The sequence below is a fragment of the Copadichromis virginalis genome, unplaced genomic scaffold, assembly GCF_057382275.1.
Source record: "Copadichromis virginalis isolate Kocher_CV1m ecotype Utaka unplaced genomic scaffold, C_Virginalis_male_GT1.1 unmapped_scaffold_1, whole genome shotgun sequence".
In the NCBI taxonomy this organism is placed as follows: domain Eukaryota; kingdom Metazoa; phylum Chordata; class Actinopteri; order Cichliformes; family Cichlidae; genus Copadichromis; species Copadichromis virginalis.
Genome location: NW_028188589.1, coordinates 3078530 through 3090198, shown reverse-complemented (window position 1 = coordinate 3090198; position 11669 = coordinate 3078530).

The window sequence follows — 11669 nt, the reverse complement described above, 5'->3', positions numbered from 1 at the left end:
CACAAACATCACGTGTTGTTTTCCACATGTAAGATCAGCAAACACACAGAAACTTCCTGTTGCCACACACGGCCTCTAAAATCTCTTCCACGCTTTCTGTCTGAAGTCCACTCTCTGTGTCGGATCCACAGGAAACAACAAGATCTCATTAACATGGTTTTCAATGTGTCTCCTTCCAAAAAGTCCAACCAATGAACAAATGTGTGTATTTGTGGAGGCCGAACAAAAGCATGACACATTTCTGTGTTTCTATAAACTGGAGTCAAACACAAACATGAAGAGTTTCACTGACAGACTCCAAAATGCCCCCACAGTGGATCAAAGGGAAATCCTACAGTGTGGCCAGAGACTCTTAATGGCTCCAACATCAACACATCCACAATGTTGGATCCAGTTCTGCCTCACAGAGTTACTAAGACACACCCTCTGCAGCATCACAACAGCTCCACCTGCTTCACCTGCCTCCTCAGCATCTGTACACCTGAAGAGAAAAGAAAGGCTCCAACAGCTCAAATCTACAAAGGATTCATGAAGTTTCATCCAACAATAACATGTTTGCCTTCCACAGTGTGCTGTTAGACACCACTGTACCTCTGCCATTTCAAAAAGAGCAGCTTGGGAACATTTTGGCTCCAAACACTTTGTGTTTAAGTTCTTTGTTTTCTTTGTGAAGCCGACAACATCTGGAGCTTTGTGACTCATAGAAACATCATTTTGTTCTTTAGATGACAGCAGATTGGGACTGAATAATCAATCACTATCAAACCAATAAAGACAAACATGCTGATTTTACAGGAACTTTGTTGGAGAAGCTGCAAAGACATGAAACTGGTGGAGATCCCAAACCAGTTGATAGTGCTGGTTATTCCAAATAAAGCTGTTTCCCTTTGAGATGAAATGACTTTGTGTCCTGATATATAATAAAGATGTTGTTGTTTTTGAGCCCCTGTATTAAAAGTAGTTTAAAGTCAGCTTGAGTTTGATGTCTTTATGTCAAAGCTGCTCATGATGTTGAGCTGCTGATGGAATAAAAACAATATAAAAGCATGTAGTCCAGACTTAAATGTAGCCTGTTGTTAGCTGAGGTCCACACACAGTGTTTGACAGTGTAAAGTGTGTGAAAGGGCTGCTGGTGGAGCTCACTAGGATGAGCAGGTGACCACGAGGTGGAGAGCAGCTGACCTGGCTTTGACCCGGGCCACGCCCCCTTTCTCTCTGCTTTGCTGTCACTTATCTTCACTGCTCTGTCCAATAAAGCTGAAAAAGGCCCCGAATCAAAGAAATCTGCTGCAGCCTCTGAAATGTCTTCTGTTTCCTTCCCGACGGCTTTTTCACCGTCAGCCCATCAGACAGTCCAGCAGCATTTATGATGATGTCATGATGTTGAAGAGGCTGCTACGGTGGCCTCCCATGACCCCCAGCCTCATCACAGCTGAGATGCAGACATTTGAAAACATTCAGCAGACAACTGAATAACAGTCCAACACAACAGTCTGTGTGCAGACACACACTGACCTTTCATAGAGTCAAACACAGCTGGTTGAGTCATTTCTCTGTGAGTCTAAAGTGAATCTAGTATTTGAAAGTCCACTTCCTGTATTTGTTGTTGAAGACTTCTTCAGCTTCTTCTCAAGGACATCAGCTGCTTGTTTGGCAGCAGAGGCAGTTAAGAAGCTTCCTGAAAAACACTGAACAGTGAGTTCACTGTGGCATATGACAGATTCAGCTTTCTGTGTGCAAATGTGTCTGTGTCAACCTTTCAAATGCTGTTGAATCCAAAACATCAGCGGCTCCTCGGCTGCTCACTTCATGCACTTCTGTCTGTGTGACAGTCCAATGACATCACAGCTGTTTCCAGCCCCAGTGTCTCAGGACTGGACACCTTTAAACATGCCGAGGATCAAACAGCGTCCAGCTAAACACACATGAAACTATCAGAGCTGACAATCATTCCAATAACATCTAATGGTTCATGTATGTAGACACAGGACTACAAGGAAATGGCTCTCAGCATCTGGCTGTGGGAACACATGAGTCCCTGTTTGTGTTCAGATTGTGTGCATGTTTTAGACGTGTGTCACATGTAGAAACACAACAATCCCACAATGACACACAGATGTGTTTGACACAGCTGTGCAGCTGTAAGTTGTTTCTCATGATTCATTGAAGCTCTTCTAACATTCTGGAGACGATCAGTACATGAATCTGTTCAACACGACAACAATTTGACTTCAGTGTGAACGTTTGCATTAAATAACCTTCTTCATCCAGCTGACAGCATCTTCATCCTATGATGTGAACAGTTCCTCCTGTTGATGACAAACCTCTGACAGGATCTGCTTGAGGAGCTTTTTCATGTGCAGCTCTCTGAGCTCAGGGCTGAGCTGCTGTTTCATCTTTAAGAGCTGCTGCCTCCTCGCCGGACTTGTTCTCCTCTTCTTCTCCTAATGACACCATTTCTGCTTCATATTAAATTCAATAAAGATGCTGACATGTATCTGTAGCAACAACATCATTGAATCTAGAACAACTGGAGCCAAACCAGTGGCTCTGCTGGGATCACTGGTGAGCCAACACTTCCTTGTTGATGCAGATTTCAGGGCTTCCTTTTGCTCCTCCGTTATAACTGTTCTCTCTTCTCAACACATGATGACACAAAGGAATCAGCAGTGACAAAGATGATGCTGAAGAGAAGCACACACTTCACACATATAACAGAGCAGTGCAGTTACACACACCTCTGCTCGACATCAGGCCTCAAACAAAGACACAAAACACTAACTTGACTCTAAACAGAAGAAACGAGCAGCTGTTTCTGTTCTGTGCTTATTTATATTTGACACACATGCTTCTCTTTGTGCAAACACACATCGCACTATAAGGGTAACCTCGCACACAATGATTGGACAGCACAGTGATGATGCTGGGAGATCCTATACGCAGCAACACAGAAACACTGAGAACTTTAAACAATGATGGAAAGTGTTATAAATGACTTGTTGGCCTCTGATCTGTCACAAACAGCTGAAACGTGTCTCTCATGAGTCACATGAAGGTTTTTGACAGAAAGGACAAAAAGTAGCTGCAGTCAGTTTGTGTCATTTTTATATTTATTCATCTGGGAGAAAAATCTGAGGGACATTAAAATGTGTTTTCAACAGAGACAAGAACATGAATATAACAGAACAGGTAAATGAACATGTTTCAAGTAAACAGCTGGACTGATCAGGTCCAAACACAGAGTGATAAACTTGTCAAACAGCTGTCATATCTTTATATAGAAGCTCTTTATAAATGCTGCTCACTGCAGTCTGTTTACTAATAATGTCAAAGTGTTAGAAACACAGAAACATCAGAATGGTCTTTGTTCACAGAAACCTGTCTGGGATCCTTTGTTGTTCTTTTGATGCAGAGTTACATTATAAATATAAAGAGTTATTTCAGAGTCTCATCAGTTTTCCTGCATGTCTTTATTTAACACATGTCGAGGAGGGAAATTATTTTACTGCTATTGTTAAATAATTGTCATTGCATTAATAATATAATCTGCAGCATGGATATTGCATTCCAAGGTTTAAACAGTGTCTCTTTCAGAAAGACTGAGTTGCAGGCTGACAGGAAGTTGTATGCAGAAAGAAGCAGGAAGTTATTTTGAGCCGCAGGCTAAGACGAGGCTTTAACAATGTAACAGATAGCTTTAAGAAGGCCTTAAGCAGTTATGACTATTTTATACACAATGCATATCTGTGCTTATTAAAGAGTTGGAGCTCGGTCAATTAATTGGGGGTCGGAAGCTTTGTTCGGCGCGATGTTCGGACAATCTATTGTGCAAGTGACTTGGAGCCAGAGAAGGAATTGCAATACATGCTTACAAAACACTTATATATCAGATCATTTTATATTAAGGTTTTAGTAGAGGTTCTTGGTTAAAACATTTATTTAGTAGAAGACATACACATAGTCTCAGTGAGCTTCTGGTCTGGTAAAAGGTCAGAAGTGCAACAGGTGAATTGAGAAAGAGCATTTGAGGACGAGACACAGACAGTAGGTGAAGAGGTGACACAAAGAGCATGTGAGGTCAACACACACACACACACACATACACACTTTAAATTAGATTTATTTAGAGGAGAGGTTAGTTATGTTTGGCTGTAACTGCAAAATTGTCTTGGTAAAAGAGGAACCGTTCCTTGTTGTCTCGGCAAGAAAGAGGAACAATTCATTTTAAGATAAGAACGGAAAGTACCAAGCCATGAAAATAGGAGATGATTTTCTAGGTGAAAAGTCATGATGATGTTGATCTGATCTATGTATAAAATGTACCGGTGACGCATGAAGGGGCGTCAGTAAACAAACCCTGATGCTATAAAATATCTGTTCATGCTTTGATTAAGTTGAAGACTACTTCCTGTCTGCGTACAGAGTTGTCTTCCCACACGTGTGTTCATTAAAATCATCGTTTGACTTCACCCGGCCGGATCGGTGTGGTTATTCTTCGATCACCTCTTGTACCCTTCCTCAATACTGAATCTTAACATTTGGGGGCTTCGTCCGGTTATTGAGGAGGGTGAGTTGGAGGTTTAGATGGAGAAATTTGGTGGTCTTGGGTGGTCTGACGGGCAGACATGAATTCCAGTGGTCTAAGTGAGTGGGCATAAGCCGGCTTATTCGAAAGGTAAGGCACTACCTGTTGAATTATTTCCAAAGTGTGCCAAATTGGACATGATAAAATTTAAGTCTACTCACTGAAGTTACTGGTGGATGTCTGTTTTGATTTTGATGAAAATCTCATGAGTTGAAGCAGTTAGAGTTCTGCTAAGAAGAAATGAAAGTAGTTAAGAGTCTGATAAGAAAAGTTTAAATATTGGGTTGAAGTCCCAAAGAAATTGAGTTAGAGTCTCAAGTAGTTGGTAGGGAATTGGTTATTGTGTTGGTTAGAGTCCAAATTTGGTCATAAGAGTGGACCTGAGCGGTCATTTTGTGAGTTGGAGTCTCCATTTGACCACTAGGTTGCACCTGCCTCAGTTATACACTTGTTTCGGGTGTTGATTGTTGTTTCAAAGTATTATAAATTATTCTAGAACGGCAGTTAGAGTCTGCTAGGAAGCGCAGTTCTCGGAGGTAATGCTCCCTCCCGGCCAAGGACGCTTGGCCCTGACCTATCGGCGAATAGGGTTAGTACGGTTGGCAACCGGGGAGAACTTGGGAACCTCCAAAATAGCTAGGAGTTAGAGTCTCCTTACCGTTTGCAACGGTATCTGCGCTTTTTTGGACAGGAGAAGTTGGTCTTCGGGCGTGTAACTTTAACTTAACACTTCGAGGTAAGCCTTGGCTGTGAAATGCCAAAAATAGAGCTTCAGGCAAAGTTTGGGTTGGTTGACGCTTTTAAATTGAGTTAGGGATTTTAGAAATGAGGCCAGAAACAGTTAAAGTCTTGATACTGGTTAATTGGTCGCAAAAAACTCAGGGAATTTATCCGCTGGGTGGTTATGTTAAATTTGTCGAAATTGGTTAGGCGCTAAAGCTGACAGATCTGACAGTAGTTGTAAATATAAGACGTCGTTGTAATATAGAATAATAAAATTTGGTGTGAGAGATCTCTGTGTGTCGAGTCAGTAATGCACTGACTGCCTGCTGCTATTTTTGGAGGTGTGTGTGTGAGTGAAAATGCAAATGAGTAAGCAGTGAACTGTTTAAGCCACAGTTGGTTTTACAAATACTGCTGCAAACATTGTTGAGTGTGTGTTTCAAATGCCATTTATGTTTATTAGAGGACTATAAATAAAGTTTTGAGTTGCCGTAGTGGATGTATAGTAATTGACTGAGTTTGGATGTAGATATATAAATATATTGAGTGCACTGTATATACTTAAGGCTAATACATCACTTTCAGTAGTAACTGTTCTCCAGCATTAGTTGCGGGTGGGTTTTATTTTTTCAATTTCTTGTGTGTGCGGTGAGAATTAATGGAGGTTTCAATTTTTGTTTGTTTGTTTTTTACTTGCTCTTTTTGATTATGACAAGCATGTCTAAAATACTCTTAGGAAAGTGTGTTGAGTTATATTCCTTAACTCTAGTCACAGTTTAAGTGTGAATGCGGTGACTAGAAGCTTTGACATGATGAATAAAGGTGTGAGAGGTATTTCTTGGGTGATGTAAAGTAGGACGTTTTAAACTTTGAAAGTGTTTTTAATTTGAGAGAGGCATGAGTGATGTTATAAGAGTTTAGTTTATTTAAAAGGTGTGTGTGAGAGGATTATGAAATCATTGTGTGAATGATGCTACATTTTAGGTCAAAAGTTAGTAGAATTACAGAGGGTTTGTAGATTGTAAATACAAAATAAGTTTGATTAGCCTGGAGAAACAGCAAAGCAGCTTGAGCTGCTCTGAGCAGCTGCGTGCGGTGTGTGTGTAATAGGAAATGGTGTGGGTGACAGGAAGTTTGCATGCTCATATAAGGTGATGTGTGAACAGAGGAAGTCTGAGAGAGAAGTGTGTGCGTAGGCAAAATGCAGAGTGTGTGCGTGAAATAAGGGAGTATTGTTTTTACATCAAGGTTTAGTAGAACTAAAGTAGAACGTTACAAACAAACAGATAAATAAGGTAAAATGAAGAGAGAAAATAACTGACAATTACATTAATGAATAGAAAACACACATACACAAAGTGCCATATGTGAAATTATTCTAGGAAGGAGTCAGAATTGAGATAGCTTATTATAGAGATAGTTTAATATAAGATGCAATGAAGGAAGCAGCTTACATTCCTTTAATTCCCAGAGCCAGTGTGTTCCCTCCCCTGCCCACTTGGGCCCCGTATCAGGCGAGTATGGAAGGCTGGATAGCCCATGACGGGTAAGATCCCACCTCGAAACCCTGGGACAACCTAAGGCAGGCACAGTCACGATTACTCTCGGCTTCAGTAAGAAGACGGGTCCTGACGGGTAAGGCCGCTGGGCTAGGGTGGAGGTGGAAAGTGGCAAGTGGAGCCCTACCTTCTGGCTGAGGACAAGGAATGCTGCTATTTAAGGTAGGAAATCAGATTTTGGGTTAGTAAATTTGGGGAGGAGAAAATTGACTGTTTAAAGGCAAAATTATGAAGGAGTCTGACACACTGCAAAAGCACCATATGCAAATTCACGCACACAAACAGAAAATGCATTAAACTTATAAAGACAAGACAAGCTCATGGAGTTTAATGCATAGACACTGATTAAACCTAGCTAAGAACACAAACATAGGCAACGAAGAACAGCTTGCTATCTTGTATGAATGATACAAGGGTGTGAATGTTTAATAAAATACATTTGAGTTTGTAATTGAGGAATAGAATAAGCCATATGACAAAGGGAGTTATGAAAACAAAAAGGGATTAAAGTAGTTTTAAAAAGAGTGACTTAGGAGTGCTCTCGTACTGAGTGATCAACACTAGTGATCACTGTTGGAAGAAATAAAATGATTTAATGAGTTGGGAATGTTTAAACATATGTTTCTGTTGTTACAGCTTCTTGAGAAATGACTCAGTATGCAAATTAGCTGGAGTGTGTGGTGACGAAGGAACTTCCTGAGTGTGTGTGTGACTGTGACTTTCAGGAAGAGGAAGCATAGCAGAGACGAGAAGTGCAGATTGGGGTAGGGAATTTATAGCTTAGTGATTATATGATGTCGTAAGGGGTCTTATGCTGAATTTAAGAGCATAAGGGGGTGATTTTTGTGTGCAAATTGAGTGGTTTTAGTGAGACTTTCGGTGTATTGAGGAGGTGAAATTATGTGGTGGCAAGATTTGTGTGTTTAAGGTTGTTGTGGTGATGGGTTGATTCTGTCAGTTAGGTTGTTGTTGGTATTTTTGTTTTTAATGGAGGGAGTTTTAGGAAACATGGACATGTCTAAAATTGGGCCCATTATTTTGTAACAGTGCACTTAAAGAAAACCTGTCAGGTGATTTTGTTTTGTTTTTATGAGCTAACAATCAGCTCTATTTTTCATTTCTGTTTTAAGCAGGCCTGCAACAGTGAATAACGGCGCTGAAAATTCTCGGGAAGAGCAAATATAAGGCGGCTTTCCAGATTACAATTGGCTGAGGAGAGCTACCTGTGGGGACTGATCAAGGTCGTAAGTCCCTGTAAAAAGGATTTTATGCGAGTCAATCCAGTCCAAAAGCGTAAAGAAATATTTTCCTATGGAAAATAAAAAATGACTGAGCTCATTTTGCTGAGGGTGGAGTATCTGATCGTGCGGGAAGCTCCACTATCAGCAAATATATGGTGTGACTGCATGTGAGTGAATGTGTGAGTGAATGTGTGGGTGAATAAATGTGGACAAACAATTTGCTTTTACCAGAAAAATTTTTGTTTTGTTGACTGGGGTTAGATTATGGGATTATAGTATATTGTTGGGAGAATGCCAAATGCTAAAGGGGAAATATTTTTTGATGTAACTCAGTTACCATTAATTGTAGAAACACATGACTGATAACTGTTCTGTTTTAAGTTTATTTTTATGACATAGATTGGATCATGAGTGGGGAAAACTGAGCATTTTTAAGTTTTGTATAGTATCTTGACACATGAAATGTATCAAGATAAAGGGGGGTTTAGGGTTTAATAATTTAATTGTTTAATAATTTAGGATCATTTTAGGACCTTTTGGGTTTTTGATCATTTGGATATGGTAAAACTGAAACTGTTATTTTTAAGTTAAGGTTAAAGGATTAAAAGTGAACTTGTCACGGTTTGCGAGGCAAGCCGTGTGGAGTTGTAGAAAAGGACCCAAAAGGCGGCAGCTCTGGTGCAGGTGAATATTTATTTACAACGGTGGGCACAAAACAGCACTGGTGGAAAAACAAGAAACCGGAAACCTAAACTGGGTAAGCTAATAACACAAACCAGAAACGAGACGCAGGGAGACCGAGGGGAAACAACACAGACAAACCAGCAACTACCATAACAGAAGACACAACTTAAATACACCCAGAGCACGGGGAGAACACAGACATAACAGGCTGGGGGAAACATGGAATAAACACAAAGAGAGACGAGAGCTCATAAATACACAGAGGGGCACAAGGGGGTAAGAGTCACAAAGGGAAAAAACACTTAGGGAACACCACAACAGGACACCTCAGAAAACCTGGCCTAAATAAGGAGCGAAAATACAAGGAACCAAGAATACTGGGCCAACATGGCCCAGGACCATGACAGAACTGAATCCTGTTTAGAAAATACAATGCCGGTTTTTCAAAGCTGTGAATAATTCTTAGAGGGAAAATTAGTGAGGGTTGAAGGGGTAGAACAGCTTTGATTTCTTTTTGATTTCTAGAAGTAGTGGTTATAATGTAGGCTTACACATACAGATATTATATAGGAGGTATTTTTAGGATAAAAGGGGGAGCTTATAAATAGAAATGATTTTTATACATATTGCATTTTGTGCTTTTAAAGGAGTTGTGGCTCAAATTTGTCTCTGGAGGGTCACGAGCCTTTGGCTAGCGCTATGATTAGCCAATCTACTGTGAGGATAATATGAGTTCATGAAGGATTGCACACGCTTACAGACACAGAGTTAAGAAACACACATGACAGTATTGATTCCAGGCAAAAGGCCTTAAATTCATTTAGCTTTTAACTGAACTTAAAGAAGGACCAAAGAGGAAGGAAAGCATATATTTTGATTAAGTCTGATACATTAGAATTAGAAGGTATTGTTACATTAAAGGGAGCAAAATGAAATAAAAAGGCTATACCAAAACAGGTGATAACATAGGAAATGTGAGGTTTTAAAATGAAGTTAGTGTTAACACATAGGAGTTGTTTCAAGGCAGCATTTAGCTATGATGAAATGTATACAGGAGTAATTGCTTATATGCTTAAACTTAATTGATTAAAGTGGTTGTTTTCTTTTGGAGTAGATTAACTTGCAGCAGCGACAACTTGTGCACAGGATGTTGATGATCAGATAAGGGAAAATAGAGCGAGCAACCGGACGTGAAACCAGCGCTTAAAAGAATTTTAAAGTGATGAGTAACGTTGAAGAGTATACATAAATACAAGTCAATAAGTTAAGAAGATAATTAGGATCAGGCTTTTGATTAAAGAGTCCCAGATAGGATAAGTTAGGGAGATGCAAGAAAAGGTGTTTTGTTTCCTTTGCAGAAGATCGATCTCGGCGACCACAGGAGGGGCGAGGATCCTGGAGATCTCGAGGTTCGAGACCACCAGAGAAGGGTCTGCGTGAGGACACAATGTATTGTGACCTCTGGTGTTCCAGAGGTCAAAAGGGGGAGTGTCGAGGAGGGAAATTATTTTACTGCTATTGTTAAATAATTGTCATTGCATTAATAATATAATCTGCAGCATGGATATTGCATTCCAAGGTTTAAACAGTGTCTCTTTCAGAAAGACTGAGTTGCAGGCTGACAGGAAGTTGTATGCAGAAAGAAGCAGGAAGTTATTTTGAGCCGCAGGCTAAGACGAGGCTTTAACAATGTAACAGATAGCTTTAAGAAGGCCTTAAGCAGTTATGACTATTTTATACACAATGCATATCTGTGCTTATTAAAGAGTTGGAGCTCGGTCAATTAATTGGGGGTCGGAAGCTTTGTTCGGCGCGATGTTCGGACAATCTATTGTGCAAGTGACTTGGAGCCAGAGAAGGAATTGCAATACATGCTTACAAAACACTTATATATCAGATCATTTTATATTAAGGTTTTAGTAGAGGTTCTTGGTTAAAACATTTATTTAGTAGAAGACATACACATAGTCTCAGTGAGCTTCTGGTCTGGTAAAAGGTCAGAAGTGCAACAGGTGAATTGAGAAAGAGCATTTGAGGACGAGACACAGACAGTAGGTGAAGAGGTGACACAAAGAGCATGTGAGGTCAACACACACACACACACACATACACACTTTAAATTAGATTTATTTAGAGGAGAGGTTAGTTATGTTTGGCTGTAACTGCAAAATTGTCTTGGTAAAAGAGGAACCGTTCCTTGTTGTCTCGGCAAGAAAGAGGAACAATTCATTTTAAGATAAGAACGGAAAGTACCAAGCCATGAAAATAGGAGATGATTTTCTAGGTGAAAAGTCATGATGATGTTGATCTGATCTATGTATAAAATGTACCGGTGACGCATGAAGGGGCGTCAGTAAACAAACCCTGATGCTATAAAATATCTGTTCATGCTTTGATTAAGTTGAAGACTACTTCCTGTCTGCGTACAGAGTTGTCTTCCCACACGTGTGTTCATTAAAATCATCGTTTGACTTCACCCGGCCGGATCGGTGTGGTTATTCTTCGATCACCTCTTGTACCCTTCCTCAATACTGAATCTTAACACACATCAGCAGGGCTGAAGCTCTCATGTTAAACACACACTGATCTATGGACACGTTCATGTGTTTCTAACAGAACCAGGCTGTTATCAGCCTGCACTAACATTATGTCACACACACTGAATGTAACAGTGACAGTTTACATCATCACACAATCAGCTGTGATTGTTTCACTGTCATCAAACGAGTCAACAGGAAGTAGAATCAATAGAAACCAATCATTTCCTGACAGCATGTCTGATGGAAATAAGTGCAGATTATGTATGAAGTCTAACTGCACACAGTAACTGTGTTACAATAAGGACTTAACAGCGCCCTCTGCTGGAGTGTTTCAGTA